Source organism: Taudactylus pleione, unplaced genomic scaffold (genome assembly GCF_031769625.1).
Source record: "Taudactylus pleione unplaced genomic scaffold, aTauple2 ptg000026l, whole genome shotgun sequence".
NCBI lineage: Eukaryota > Metazoa > Chordata > Amphibia > Anura > Myobatrachidae > Taudactylus > Taudactylus pleione.
The window spans coordinates 42,834,470-42,850,000 of NW_028284428.1; the positions used below are offsets into that span (position 1 = coordinate 42,834,470).

General features: G+C 38.7%; 3 non-coding genes across 3 annotated transcripts; all 3 read right to left on the reverse strand.

The window, feature by feature from the left end:
- Positions 1 to 8,694: 8,694 nt before the first annotated feature.
- On the reverse strand, positions 8,695 to 8,907 carry LOC148539339 (small nucleolar RNA U3). Its single transcript, XR_015871079.1, has one exon. It is a non-coding gene; the product is annotated as a small nucleolar RNA U3 (small nucleolar RNA).
- A 698-nt stretch (positions 8,908 to 9,605) lies between these two features.
- On the reverse strand, positions 9,606 to 9,821 carry LOC148539340 (small nucleolar RNA U3). Its single transcript, XR_015871017.1, has one exon. It is a non-coding gene; the product is annotated as a small nucleolar RNA U3 (small nucleolar RNA).
- Positions 9,822 to 10,523: 702 nt separating this feature from the next.
- Positions 10,524 to 10,739, reverse strand: LOC148539341 (small nucleolar RNA U3). The gene has a single exon (XR_015871032.1). It is a non-coding gene; the product is annotated as a small nucleolar RNA U3 (small nucleolar RNA).
- Between the last annotated feature and the right edge of the window lie 4,792 nt (positions 10,740 to 15,531).

Here is a 15,531-nt window from a genome sequence, read left to right on the forward strand (position 1 = left end):
TTTTTTGATCCTCCATCTGTGTCTCCTTAGAATCAGGGCCCTCCTCCATGAAAATGGAGCGGCCTCCTGGCCGCTCGCATAGCTGTAGGTGACCACCCACAGCATATGCGAGCATCCATGATGATGGTCGCGATAGTCTTGACCATCGTGACCATTGGGCTTGCAACGGAGACCCTGTGGTCGGGTCTCACTGCCGCAAGCCCTGGAGTGATTTTGGCTCTATCAGAGCCAAAATCACTCCCACTGACATCACTAGTGATGTCAGTGGGGCCGGCTTCAGATGGTAGGCGTTCCCATGGGAACGCCTCCGTCTGGCAGGCACGCCCCCGGCATGCCCACCAAAGGTGGCATGCTGTCAATCAACATCGAAAGCACGCCCCCTTTGGTGCGAGACCCGGAGCGATGGAGAGCCCGTCGCTCGCTGGGTCTCGCGCATGGGCATGACGGAGCTCCCTCCATCGTGCGCATGTGCAGTGGGGGAACATCGACCCACTTGCGAGAGTCCTGCGCTCGCGAGCGGGTCTGATTGACCCCTTATATTCCTATTTCTCACATATAATTAATTTCATAAGATCAAGGGAACATCTGTGTAGGATTCTATCCCATTCTTTAATGAATTCAGGTTTATTCAATCCAAAAGTGGGAATTTTAACAAGCCTTAGGCCTCTTGGGATCCTATCCACAGAAATGTGTTCTAATCTTTTGATGTCCCACCATGCCTTAATCTCTTTAGTCATTAATTTTTCAATATCCCAGAACATGTTGTCTAAGTTTTCTGTAGGAACTGTGCTATTTGTTATAGTATTGTTTTCATTAAAAATCTTTTGACAAAGATCACTCCTTTTAGTGGTCCGATCATTAGTTCTGAGCATATTCATGTTTAAAATGTATGCAAGCTTGAGCCCAAGATGGCAGACCAAGATCATTTATCTGAGAATCAGTGTAGGGACTGTAGTTGTTTTTTTGATGTCATCTTCTTTTCCAAATGAGGTGGGGGGCATTTCTGGGGTGTAGTCATCTTTGAACATCGGGTTTAAATCATCTTTGTCCCAGTCCTTCTGATCTGTGTTCCATCCAATCATCTTACGGTCCATGCAGTCGTCTGTCTACAGGTGGGCCTCATCAGCATCGAAGTAAAAGTTGAAAAGATATCAGTACTTTTGAAAGTCTCCACCTTTTCTACCAAATCTGATGTCTTCACTTCCACCCGATTCACCTGTAGCCTTTTGATATCCTGTTGTTGACTTGATTTCCATATATGGATGAAAAAACAGAAATTATTCTGGGGATTTCTCCCTCAGAGCATTACTTGTCCCTCCCCACCCTCTATGATAATTTATAATTTTGTCTGCTCCATAATGGAGTTTTCAAATATTACATATCATTAACATTTGTGGGTGTTACAAACTGAACTTTACATTGGTTACTCCACTAGGAGGCATTCAGATTCCTACAATGCCTTTGCTTTTCTCATTTGTTTTCTCATACTACCATAAAATTCTCCAAAATATCCTTAATATGGGAAGTCATAAATTTTCATGCTTCAAATACCCATATAACATCCCCCTTATTCTCCTGTCAATAATCTGTGTTTTAATTGGTGAGGAGGACCAGAGAAGTCTTGGGCTCTTTTAACCACTTTGACCTGCTTTTGATATACTGTGAAAGTAGAAAGAAATGTTGGTATACATAATGCAATGTCAATATGTAACTTCTTTTGAGCCATTTACAAACTTGCAAACTGTCAAAAGCTATACCCAATCAATTTACTAATAACAGAAAATCATCCTATGGAACATTTTTAAATAGAATTTGAAGAAAATAGATTCTCTTATTTGGGGGGGCACTCATATTTTGTCTAAAAATGTACTTTTATTTATCCATTTAAAAAAGAGATATTTGAAATATTCAGACCAAACATATAAAATTAAAAACTGTAAAGCTCAATCACTGGCTATACAAGAATATTGTCAGTAATTAAATATTAGAAGTTCAAATACTTCAGTTATGTAGCGGCAAGCACAAACACAAACTATTAGACATCTGCACCAAACTTCACATGGTGTACAACTTGCATTATCCCTATATAGCAGAATTTAGGTACCTGTATCTTAGGATGTTGGGTACAAAATACTCAATCAGCCAAAACTTTGCAACTGCAGATTCTGAATCCTGAAGCTGTGTTGGTATCAGACTTTATCAGGTAGATAATTTTTGATAAGGTTATCTCCCATAAATATTACAAACACCATAGGTACAGTATGATACTGTTTAGGTAATATTAAACAAATATAAAGATTAATCAAATTAGGATAAGAAATAGACAACTATGGAAATCCCTCTATGTCGTCTTATAGTCTTATAGTGTAGCTGCTGCTCCCGATGTACAACATATTTATACAGGGAGATACAAGAGGCAACAAGAATATTGATAGTGTAATACAATATCAGGGGATCGAACACCTAAATGATGTAGCAGCAAACACAGTCACACAGATCATCACAAAAAACTATGGTGTGCAGTATGCAGAATCCTCTAAAACTAAATCTTAAACAGCTATGTCATAAGTTTAAGGTACAATTTTTTTTTCAACAATACGTTGCCACTGCAAGTTCTTAATCCTGACAGATGGTATATGTATGGGTATCACACACTACCAGATGAATGATTATCTTATAGATTATCCCATATAGGTGGAGAGATTGCCAACACCATGGGTATTGTGGTAACTTAATGAATGTTTAACATATATAGAGATGAGTAAAAAAGAGATAGATAGGCAAATAGCAGATCCCTCTAAGGGGTGCTGTGGTGCAGCTGCTGCTTCCTGTGTGCAAAGCATTAATACAGGGAGTGAGCGTACCACATAGTCTGCTCTGGTACATGAATAAGTATAAGGAAGCAGAGAGCAAAACATCTGTCTGTGTGAGACAGGGACCTGCAGTGCACGTGGGTTGCCCTGAGAGAGCAGCAGCACAACACAGCATAGCCAAGGGATACCAGTATAACGGGACTGCATCCAGGCACTTGCGACTTACATTACCCTTTATATGGTAGCAGGTACACTTTCTTTTTCAGTGGACTTGTGTTTTCCAGGTAGTTGAGGTGATTATGGACTTTGTGATGTCTTAGGCAGTGTAATTGATCATCAACGGCATGATCAATTACACTGCCTTTGTATAAAAAACAAATATATTTATTATACAGTATATTTTCCTTTTCTCCACCCATGACTATAGGGGAGATAATATAACCTAAGTTTTTATTATCCCCTTTTAGACTTTGGGACTCTCTTCCCATTATACCATCTTGTTATATATAATATATTTTTTGTATATATATATTTTTTTCCAAATATATTTTTTATACACAAAAAAATCTGCATATATCAATATTTTTCTTTATTTATTTAATCTTTCTATCTTCATTATATTTAATTATCAGTGGATATTCACTTTAATGTACATGTATTTACCATCTGATTCAAGATCTCCAAAGGATCATTACTTCTTTACTATTTTTCACTCAATTTTATTTGAATACCAATTTAGGGTATTATACTTTGTTATGTTTTTATGGGGGTACACACATTTCCAGGAACTACACTCCTAATTATATATCTATAATCACTATTACAATTACTTCTTTTCACTTCACCTATTAATACTCCTTCCTATAGTGTATCGCACACATATTCCCTACCTATAACAGATTACCCAGTTACCTTTCTCTTATTCTGACACTAGCACCATTTATTCCCCACTACTCCAGTTTCAACACCAACACCTTCAATCTATTTATTCATTAATACCTGCCCTTAGATAGTATGCAACCTCATAATAATGTTTATCCTGTCTGCTCTCTAGATACATTCACTTTATACTATATACATTTAGTAACCCTATCTTCCCCTCTCTCTGCCCAAACAACTCAGTTCCATGATTAGCTTCATAATTATTAAAATGTATTCCTCCCCCTTTTGATGATCCAACCAATTGGTACAGCTATTACTTCAACCAATCACACTTTGTGATACTTGAACCATCATGTTTATTCGCATTTCTATTGGTTCACACACAGGATATGACCTCCTGTGTTCCTTACCCCACTGGAATCCAACTGAGGAAGCATCAGTGAAATGTGTATCTTGGACCCATGACTCCCACTGTGCACAAGCGGGAAATCCATTGGCAGCACAGTGATAGACCCTCTCAAACAGCGGACACCTCAGCCCCTGCCTGCTCACCCATAGAGCACTCAGGTACCCTCCATTCACTTCTTTTTGTTAGCGCACTCTGTGACTGGTTACTAGGAGAGATCATATGTCTTTGCAATACTTGTGAGTAACAGAGCCTGTATCTACCTTTCATGTTACCAGTGTTGCTATAACTCCTTCTTTCTGATCACTGTATACAGGGCTTGGCTTCTCACCACTCACCAAGACCTCTGGGTATACGAGTGGCAGCAGTACAGGCTTTGATTGTATACTGTGCATTTTAACAAACACTGCTATGTATCATTGAAGTTTTTAAAATTTCCTATCTCTATGACCACTGAGTGGGAAAACTAATAGTACTGTGTCAGCTGATATGCTAATTGGTGACTGCACCTCTAATTGTAATATACATTGAGCATTTATTGGTTATGAAACAGTGATTATGGTATATCTTGAATGTTAATCGGTTATTATACCATTATTATTGAATTGCCATGCTTTATTTCACCAGCTTTCTTGTACGTGAAATTATTATTTTTAACCTCTTTGTTTTTGCAATGATCTGCTTCTGATGTGTGAATTTTAGCAGTTATCATTTTGTAATGCCTATCAAAATAAATTATATACATTATGTTTCATATGAAAGTTTTCAATTGAGTGCCCCCAAGCAGTGAACATTTCTTTTTTTTTCCCTAGTAGTTCAACCATCTCTATAAAATAAGAGTTGCTAACTGCCTTCATTCTCAAAAAAGAAAGACCTAAAACTAAACATAATAGATAGTTTAGGTGAGAGATGTGTAAGGGCAGCACACAATAAATATTAATTCCCTCAACTTAGGATAAAATGTGATAATAATTTTTTTTTGTGATAATAAAAGAAAAATTAATAAAACGTGCATCTAGTGCAATATGTGATTGTGAGTAAATTGATTTCTGTATAGTCACTGATCCTTATTTAGAAGGCAGCAGCAGTCTTCTTGGGGTCCGTTTTGGCTAACGGATGGAGTGATTCTGGAAAAGAAGTTTAAGAAGACATGCGCTTGATAGTGTAGTATTTATAATCAATTGGTAACAGGTGCTCGTGAAAATGAATGTGCATACCAAAAATAATATTTTTTTTAACTTATCTGAAATCAAGGGATAAGTAGTCCGCACTGGATGGATTTAAATGGGATGTCATCAGCTGAATCACCTTATAAAGAGCTTGTATAAGCTCATAAGAGAGAGAATATACTGTATATAGTGTAGTATTTCCTTAAAATGAGTATAGTGATGATATATACACAGACTGCGTACCAGATAATGCTAATTTAATAGCCTGTAGTATATATGTAGTATTTGATAATCCCTATTTGTAGCATAAAGGTTCTGTATATGCAAGCTAGATCTTTTAAAAAGGTACCCAGTCCTCTTAGGTAAATATCCAAAGTAGGGATGTGCAGGCTCGGTTCTACTCGGTTCCGTTCGGTTCTTTATACCGAATCTTATTGGCTATCCAAAACTCGTGACAGCTGAAACCCAATAAGATCCGGTAAAAAGAACCGAACGGAACCGAGTAGAACCGAGCCTGCACATCCCTAATCCAAAGTAACAGAGAGCCTGGGTCAGGTGGCCTCAATGCGTTTCATCCTCTGGGGACTTCTTCAGGAGTAGTATGGGTCTGTGTAGTGCCTTCTATTTATCCCCTAAGGAGGAGGAGGTATGCTGCTGCAATTAGTGCCAAAAACGGGAAAAATCGGTTTCTGCGCATGCGCAGTGCACGGCGGCCATTTTGTATGATGTCATCAATGATGTTCGCGATCCCCCACAGAAAGCAGTGGGATTACATTACTTTTAACCTTTAAAGGCATTGAACATGTGAAATTAGGCATCAGAGGCGGAAATCTCGCAAACAAACTCTCAAAGCGGGAGATGTTTTGGATTTTTGAATTAAATACACTTCAACCCAATGGCCTAAATGATAGCTATGAAATAGCTCCATTTTTATAAACCTGTACTCATTGCTTACTGTATCAATTTTTACTGCATCAATTTTTACTGTATCATTTCTTATTACAATATTTTATAATATATGCATCTGCTTTTTATGTGATGTAACTACTTTTTTGTTGCTTTTAAAGTTTTTATGGTCTCATTTAACATAGCAGATTATTTTAGTTATTGTAATATTATTGCTATTATATTGTTGTCTGTACAGTTTTAGATATGTAATAGGTGGTATTTCCCCTTTTTATAACTTCTTTTTATATGTCCTCCTAAATTTAAATGTATTCCAATCCCCCTATACGTAGCAATATCATTTACATATTTTATTGTTTTTTATAATATTATTAATGGTTTTAATATTTGCACTCATTATTATGCTGTTTTCACTATAGATGTTGTTCAATTATGCATTGGCCACTCCTGGACTTCAAATAACAAATAGCACTCTTTGTAACCTAGAAAATGGCCACAGTATAGTTAATATAGGCTTCCATCTCAGCATTAACATGGCCACCGTCAAGTGGACATAGAAATTTGTCCAACCAATAAAATGGCCGCCACTGCACATATATGCTATGAATAACTAGCCTCTTATCCAACCAAAAAAATGGCCACCGCATAACCAAGTACAGGTTCCTTGCACCACCAAAATGGCCGCCACCTAGTGGGTACAGGATTCTGTCCCACCAACAAAATGGCTGCCGCTATTCAGAATCGGACATTTGAGCCACTTTTTCTAAGTCCATGCTCCATATAGACACAGCCAGGCTGATGCTTTAGATGTTTGCTGTTTTTGGCACTAATTGCAGCAGCATACCTCCCTCTCCTTAGGGGATAAATAGAAGGCACTTCACAGACCCATACTACTCCTGAAGAAGTCCCCAGAGGACGAAACGCATTGAGGCCACCTGACCCAGGCTCTCTGTTACTTTGGATATTTACCTAAGAGGACTGGGTACCTTTTTAAAAGATCTAGCTTGCATATACAGAACATTTATGCTCCAAAGAGGAATTATCAAAGGGTACTAGGAGGTATCTGGAGGATGACATACTACAGGCTATTAAATTAGCATTACCTGGTATGCAGTCTGTGTATATATAATCACTGTACTCATTTTAAGGAAATACTACACTATATATACTCTCTCTCTTATGAGCTTCTACAAACTCTTTATAAGGTGATCTAGCTGACGACATCCCATTTAAATCCATCCAGTGTGGACTACTTATCCCTGGATTTCAGATAAGCTTAAAAGATTTTCTTTTTGGTACGCACATTCATTTTCATGAGCACCTGTTACCAATTGATTATAAATACTACACTATCAGGCGCATGTCTTCTAAAACTTATTTTCCATAGTAGACGGTGAGTTTAGATATTTTTAAGCACATTTCTTCCACCGTTATCTATAAAAATATTCATTCAAAGTATAAACTTAATGCTCTACTATTGATGGTTTAGCTAGAATATATAAATTATTATTGAAAGTTAAGGTGACATTTTTTTGTCCCATTAATGAAACTCTAAAAATAAATTGTCAACCAATATTCATATACATGACATTCTGCTCAAATTTTCTGACTAGAAAATATACAGTATATGTATTAAATAGTTTTCTATGAGTGTTGAGGCTTTTTAATATAGTATAAGTTAAAATCTTATAATTAATGCATATATAAAAAAATGCTACAAAAAATTAATAAGACGACTAAGCAATAAAATACTTAATGCAGTATTATTACAACCTAGAATCTAATGATAAATCTATCATTTCTAATATTGCAAAAACAAGTAAGAAGTGGCTTGTAAACTTAGAGCTTCATTAACATGCATTTTTGTTGTGCAAAACATTTTTTCACAATAAAACAAATATACTTAAATCAGATAATTTTATTTTAAAACCATTATACATTATGAATAACACTTACCTAATCTTTTAGACAAATTTGATGAGTAGAATATAAATATTACATGGGTTTCTCTGCACACTGAGATTGGTCAAAAGATTTACATTTCTGCATGCATTACAATTTGTGGCCCAAAATACAATTGAATATTTTGAAGATTTAGCATTTAAACACTTGATGCACTATTATTTCAACCTAATATCTAATTGTAACTTAAATCTACCCTTTCTAAGATTGCAAAAAAATTAAGTAGTGGCTTGAAACTTAAAGCTTGATTAACATGAATTTTAGTTTTGCAAAACACTTTATACACATTAAAACAATCTACTATAATAAGATAATTCTAAATTAAACCCCCTATTTTTATAATACTTTAGCCCTCATAAACCTACATAATTCTTCAAAAAATAAAAGATTATTTTTAGACATATATTTGATCTTTACTGGACAGCAATCTAAAAACACAATGTAAGGAAATCAACACACACATTTTCCAAGTACATTTAAGAGCATCTAATTTTGACAAAACTCTGTTTTAGAGGACAAACAAGATACCTATTATTGATTTTAAAGAAAGGAGTTCACCACTCTGAATGAACTCTCTTCCACAACTTCTCCTAGCTGAAGAAGAAGCATAGTCATCAAAAGAAAACATCTGTATGAAACAGAGTTGTCAACTGCCTTCATGCTGAGAAGAAAGCCTTAAAACTCATCATGGCGGTTGGTGAGTTTGGATACTTACAAGCAAATTTCTCCCATCATTGCCTATAGAAATGATTCCTGAAAATATAATATTAACAATTCTATTGATGATGATTTAGCTGGACCACATGAATTACTCTTTTAAGTAATGGTGACTTTTTTGTCCCATTCATGGAACTGGATAAAGATTTTGTCAATTACTGTATAGTACTATTCCATTTACCTGATCTTCTAGATAAATCTCATGAGTCGAATATAAATATTACATAGGTTTCTCTGCACACTGAGATTTTTAATACAGTATTGGTCAAAAGATTGACATTTTTACATGCATTACATTTTGTGGCCCAAAATACAATTTAATTTATAGAAGATTTAGCATTTAAACACTTGATACACTATTATTTCAATCTAATATCTAATTGTAAGTTAAATCTATCCTTTCTAAGGTTGCAAAAAAAAATTAAGTAGTGGCTTGTAAATGTAAAGCTTATTTAACATAAATTTTAGATTTGCAAAACACTTCATGCACAGTAAAACAATATACTACAATAAGATAATTCTATGTTAAAACCCTTATTTGTATAATGTTTTAGCCCTCATAAACCTATATAATTCTTCAAAAAATAAAATATTATTTTTAGACATATATTTGTTCTTTACTGGACAGCATTCTAAAAACACAATGTAAGGAAATCAACAGAAGCATTTCCCAAGTACATTTAAGTGCATCTAATTTTGACAAAAGCTCTGTTTTAGAAAATATCTTATTGATTTTAAAGAAAGGAGTCAACCACTCTGAATGAGCTCTCTTCCACCACTTCTTCTAGTTGAAGAAGAGGCACAGTCATCAAAAGCAAACAACATCTGTATGAAACAGAGTTGCCAACTGCCTTCAGGCTGAGAAGAAAGCCTTAAAACTCATCATGGTGGTTGGTGAGTTTGGACACTTTCAAACACATTTCTCCCATCATTGCCTATAGAAATGATTCCTGAAAGTATAGTCTTAACAATTCTTTTAATGATGATTTAGCTGGACCACATGAATTACTCTTTTAAGTAATGGTGGGTTTTTTGTCCCATTCATGGAACTGGATAAAGATTTTGTCAACTATAGTACTTTTCCAATTACCTGATCTTCGAGACAAATCTCATGAGTCGAATATAAATATTTCATGGGTTTCTCTGCAAACTGAGATTTTTAAAACAGTATTGGCCAAAGGATTTACATTTTTACAGGCATTATGTTTTGTGGCCCAAAATACAATTGAATATATTGAAGATTTAGCATTGAAACACTTGATGCACTATTATTTCAATCTAAAATCTAATTGTAAATTAAATCTATCCTTTCTAAGATTGCAAAAAAAATTAAGCAGTGGCCTGTAAACATAAAGCTTGAATAACATGAATTTTAGCTTTGGAAAACACTTTATGCACAGTAAAACAATATACTACAATAAGATAATTCTATGCTAAACCCTTATTTGTATAACACTTTAGCCTTCATAAACCTATATAATCCTTCAAAAAATAAAAGATTATTTTTAGACATATATTTGTTCTTTACTGGAGAGCATTCTAAAAACACAATGTAAGGAAATCAACACATGCATTTCCCAAGTACATTTAAGTGCATCTAATTTTGACAAAAGCTCTGTTTAAGACAACAAATAAGATATCTATTATTGATTTTAAAGAAAGCAGTCAACTACTCTGAATGAGCTCTCTTCCACCACTTCTTCTAGTTGAAGAAGAGGCACAGTCATCAAAAGCAAACAACATCTGTATGAAACAGAGTTGCCAACTGCCTTCATGCTGAGAAGAAAGCCCTAAAACTCATCATGGTGGTTGGTGAGTTTGGACACTTTCAAACACATTTCTCCCATCATTGCCTATAGAAATTATCCCTGAAAGTATAGTCTTAACAATGTTTTTGATGATGATTTAGCTGGACCACATGAATTACTCTTTTAAGTAATGGTGACTTTTTTGTCCCATTCATGGAACGGGATAAAGATTTTGTCAACTATGGTACTTTTCCATTTACCAGAACTTCTAGACAAATCTCATGTGTCAAATATAAATATTACATCGGTTTCTCTGCAAACTGAGATTTTTAAAACAGTATACAGATCTGCCCAGCTATTTTGTTGCTCATGTCGTGGCGTGAGTCATGCCATGGACTTGTGGCGTGCAGGCCTCTGAGCTGCGCCATGGACTTGTGGCATACCGTGGTATTCTTCAATGAAGGATATGCTACGGCATGTAATACAGTGCTTAACCGCTGGGTGGCGAGTGCTCCACTTTTGTAATTGCATGTAATACAGTGCTTTTCCGCTGGGTGGCGAGTGGATTGTACAGAATGATAGACAGGGCTCTGTATCACAAACTGTGTGCCCAAAATGCAAAATGCAAACATGCAACAACGTAGAAACGGTCTCAGCCATACATAGTATAGTGTTGTCTCTTGGACTGTGTCTGAGACTGGTTACTGACTGTGAGAGAGCGCTCTGTGTTCAAAGCTGTCTGTGCGTTTGAAGCGCAAAATAGCATTGCATCGCTAACTTATAACAATGGTGATGCTGTTCCAACCTTGCACACTAAGTACGGTAGTAGTGGGGTCTGTATGAGAGAGAGAGCTCTCTGTATTACACGGTTGGTGCTACGGTGCCTGTCAGCCATCTGCGATGGATTAGAAATGGAGGGTGTACAATGGGAACTGTGGCGCCAAGCCATACGCCATGTAGCGCTATGCCATCACTGAGCAAGCACTGAATTTCCATCTCTGGTGGGCACATGCCCAGTAGGAGGGTTGCGATGGGATTTCTGGCGCATGCCCAGTTGGCTGAGAGTCATACACAGTGCATCAGGTCCCTTCCCCCAAAGCAAGCAAGAGCCTCTCATTACCATAATAAAGGATGCTTTGTTAATCCATTTACTGTAAGCAGTCAGCTCTGCCCTAGTGTCCTGAAAAATGCTACAAATAGTGACCATTGCCAAGGACACCATCCCCCGTCTGCTAGGACAACTAATGTGCCGCTATGAATGTGCCTGTACTGTAAATTAAAAACTGACGGTACCATTGAATTTTGCACCACAGAATAGTGATTTCATAACTGCAGAAACTGGTAGTGAATGGACTGTATAGAATGAGAGTGCTCTGTATCACAAACTGTGTGCCCAAAACGCAAAACACAAACATGCGACAATGTAGAAACTTTCTCAGCCGTACATACTATAGCAACGTCTCTTGGACTGTGTCTGAGAGTGGTTACTGACTGTGAGAGAGCGCTCTGTGTTCAAAGCTGTCTATGCATTTGAAGTGCAAAATAGCGTTGCATCGCCAACTTATGACAATGGTGATGCTGTTCCAACCTTGCACACTAAGGCCCTCATTCAGAGCCGTACGCTCTGAGCAGAGCGCACGCTCTGAATGAGGGCCGGGCTCCATTTTCATGGAGCGTCCTCCTGGACGCTCGTATAGCTGTGGGTCACCACCCACAGGCTATACGAGCGTGCTTTGTGATGGCCGCAATGGTCGAGACCATCGCGACCATCGAAATTGCGAGCCGGAGCCTGCGGTTGAGGTTTTCAACCGCAAGCTCCGGAGTGATTTTGGCTCTATCAGAGCCAAAATCACTCCCACTGACATCACTAGTGATGTCAGTGGGCCGGCTTCTGACGGGAGGCGTTCCCGTGGGAACGCCCCCGTCAGGGAGGCACGCCCCCGGCACGCCCACCAAACGGGGCGTGCTGTCAATCAACATTGACAGCACGCCCCCTTTGATCGGACACAACGAGCGAAGGACTTTCCTTCGCTCGTCGCGTCTGGCGCATGCGCACGACGGAGCTCCCTCCGTCGTGCGCATGCTCAGTCCATAACATCGACCCACTTGTGAGCGGACAGCCGCTCGCGAGTGGGTCTGAATCAGGCCCTAAGTACGGTAGTAGTGGGATCTGTATGAGAGAGAGCTCTCTGTATTACACGGTTGGCGCTACGGTGCCTGTCAGCCATCTGTGATGGATTAGAAATGTAGGGGGTACAATGGGAACTGTGTCGCCAAGTCATACGTCATGTAGCGCTATGCCATTACTGAGCATGTGCTGAATTTCCATCTCTGGCGGGCACATGCCCAGTAGGAGGGTTGCGATGGGATTTCTGGCGCATGCCCAGTTGGCCGAGAGTCATACACAGTGCATCAGGTCCCTTCCCCCAAAGCAAGCAAGAGCCTCTCATTACCATAGTAAAGGATGCTTTGTTAATCCATTTACTGTAAGCAGTCAGCTCTGCCCTTGTGTCCTGAAAATGGCTACGAAAAGTTACCATCCCCCATCTGCTAGGACAACTACTGTAGTGTGCCGCTATGAATGTTGCACAATAGTGATTTCATGACTTCAGAAACTTTTCAATCCCGTGATGCCCACACTACTTTGCCACTACAGTTATGACTACATTACAGTGCACCACAGACGCCTGCCATAACGAGTGAATTAGTGTCAAAGTGCGTCATGCGTCATACGCTATGCCCAGTGCGAAGTATGATGTGCATCACTGGCTATTGAAAATGGCTGCTATGAGGGCACGAAGGTTCTCCTCAGACGAGCTCTTTGTCTTGGTGAAGTGGCGGGACCAAGCCTTCGCCACAAACAAAGACAAAGAGCTCACCTACAGAAGTGCGAGCCTAGAAATACTACGGCTATATGACCTGCGCCGCAACGTCCGCTCACTGCAGCGCAGGTGGAGTGACCTGCTGAGGAGGGACATGCCTCACCTAGAGTGAATCAGGAGGCATATAAGGCGCAGTAAGTACAGTATTGCTGTATAATCACATGAATTAATGTATACTGTACAATAACGAATACAGTACAATGCACGACTCTGACATACTCTACATTACTGTACACTGCACTGTAGGGTGTTGGATACTACAGTATCTGACGATGACTGACAGTTGTTATCACATACTGACATGACTGGCAGACATTTGATTGACAGGCTGATTAAATCTACAGTACTGTACTGTACATGGACTAAAGGGTGACACACTATTGGTCAACATGGCTTGTTTGATTAATAAACCTACAGTAACAAAAGGCAAGTTGATTGATCCACCATTCTAATGTCTGTCGACCAAATCTATGTTAACCTACAGTACTGTACACACTATTTTTCTGTGCTGGGCCTGCCCCCTTTAAGTCTGACATTATTACTGTACGTCATGGACAGATTCAGGAGTCTCCAATCAGCTCCCAACTGTCATCTCACAGGCTGTGTTTGAAAAATGAAATTTGGGAGCTGATTGGCTGGTATCTTATCACTTCTCACTCTGTGCCCCATTTACAAACGAAGGGAAATACCACGGGGAATTTTCGTTTAGTATCACTGTGATACAAACGAAAATTCCACTGGTACTGTATTTATTAATACCGTACTTACCGCTTGGTTTGGGCTCCAGTGTCATGTGCATGTGCCATCTTGTACAGCTCGTGGGGTGGCGACAGTGCCACCCACATAGCCTATGTGTGACGTTGCACCACTTGGTCATACAGTACTTTACTGGACTGTATATTTTTTTATATACAGTACAGTACAGTACCATACTGTTTTATGTTGGGCCCAATGCCAGCTTCACAGACTACAGTAGTTTTTGTACTACAGTATACTGTATTGGTTTGTATTTTAATCAATAGCTAATTCCCTAAGGCCATCTACAGTACTGTACCGAAATCCCTCTCCAATTTGGAATAGAGGTCTGAACTCTTGTTTTCAAATGCTCCTTAATGACAACATGTATTTTTCCCCACATGGCAAGCAGCACCCACTGCCCCGGCAGCGCCACCACCACTGCCACCACCCCCACCACCGCCAGCAGCCGGGACCAGTGGGCTGAATTTTCAGAGTAAGTACAGTACACACTACTGTACACTGTTCTCTCTCTCCTTTCTCTCTCTCTCTATCTCTCTCTCTCTCTCTCGCTCTCTCTCTCTCTCTCTCTCTCATTTGTGTGTTTGTTTTTGGTGTTATGGAGACTCTGGTCAAGATTTGTACAGTTTATTTGTTTCAAAATGGTTTTGAGTGAAACTGACAGTACATTGTTCTTTTTCCACAGTCCTACCTCCACGACCACCACCACCACCACCTTCTGCAGCCTCCTCCTCAAATGGCAGTGGTAATGATTACAACAGTTACAGTATGGAAACAATAGTGTCATGCTACTGCCTTTATGATTTTTTGTATAATATATTTTTTCTTATACTGTACACACAAACACACTCGTCATTGATGAGGAGGCTGCAGGAAGCCCCATGCCATGTAAGTACAGTACACCACATTGTTTTCTACAGTACTGTATACTGTATCTCTCCTTTTCTTCCCTTGTCTGTCTCTCTCTACTTACGGTATCTCTTTCTCTCTCTCTCTTTATCTCTCTCTCTCTTTCTCAGTGTCTCTCTTTTCTCTATTAGTGTAATAGTAACATTATTTTTTTTTCACAGTATCACCAAGTCAAGGGTATATCCCCTGACCCAGTGGCCTCACCTGGCCGCGTAAGTATACTACACCACATTTTTTTCTACAGTACTGTATCTCTCCTTTTCTTCCCTTGTCTGTCTCTCTCTACTTACGGTATCTCTTTCTCTCTCTCTCTTTATCTCTCTCTCTCTTTCTCAGTGTCTCTCTTTTCTCTACTAGTGTAATAGTAATATTATTCATTTT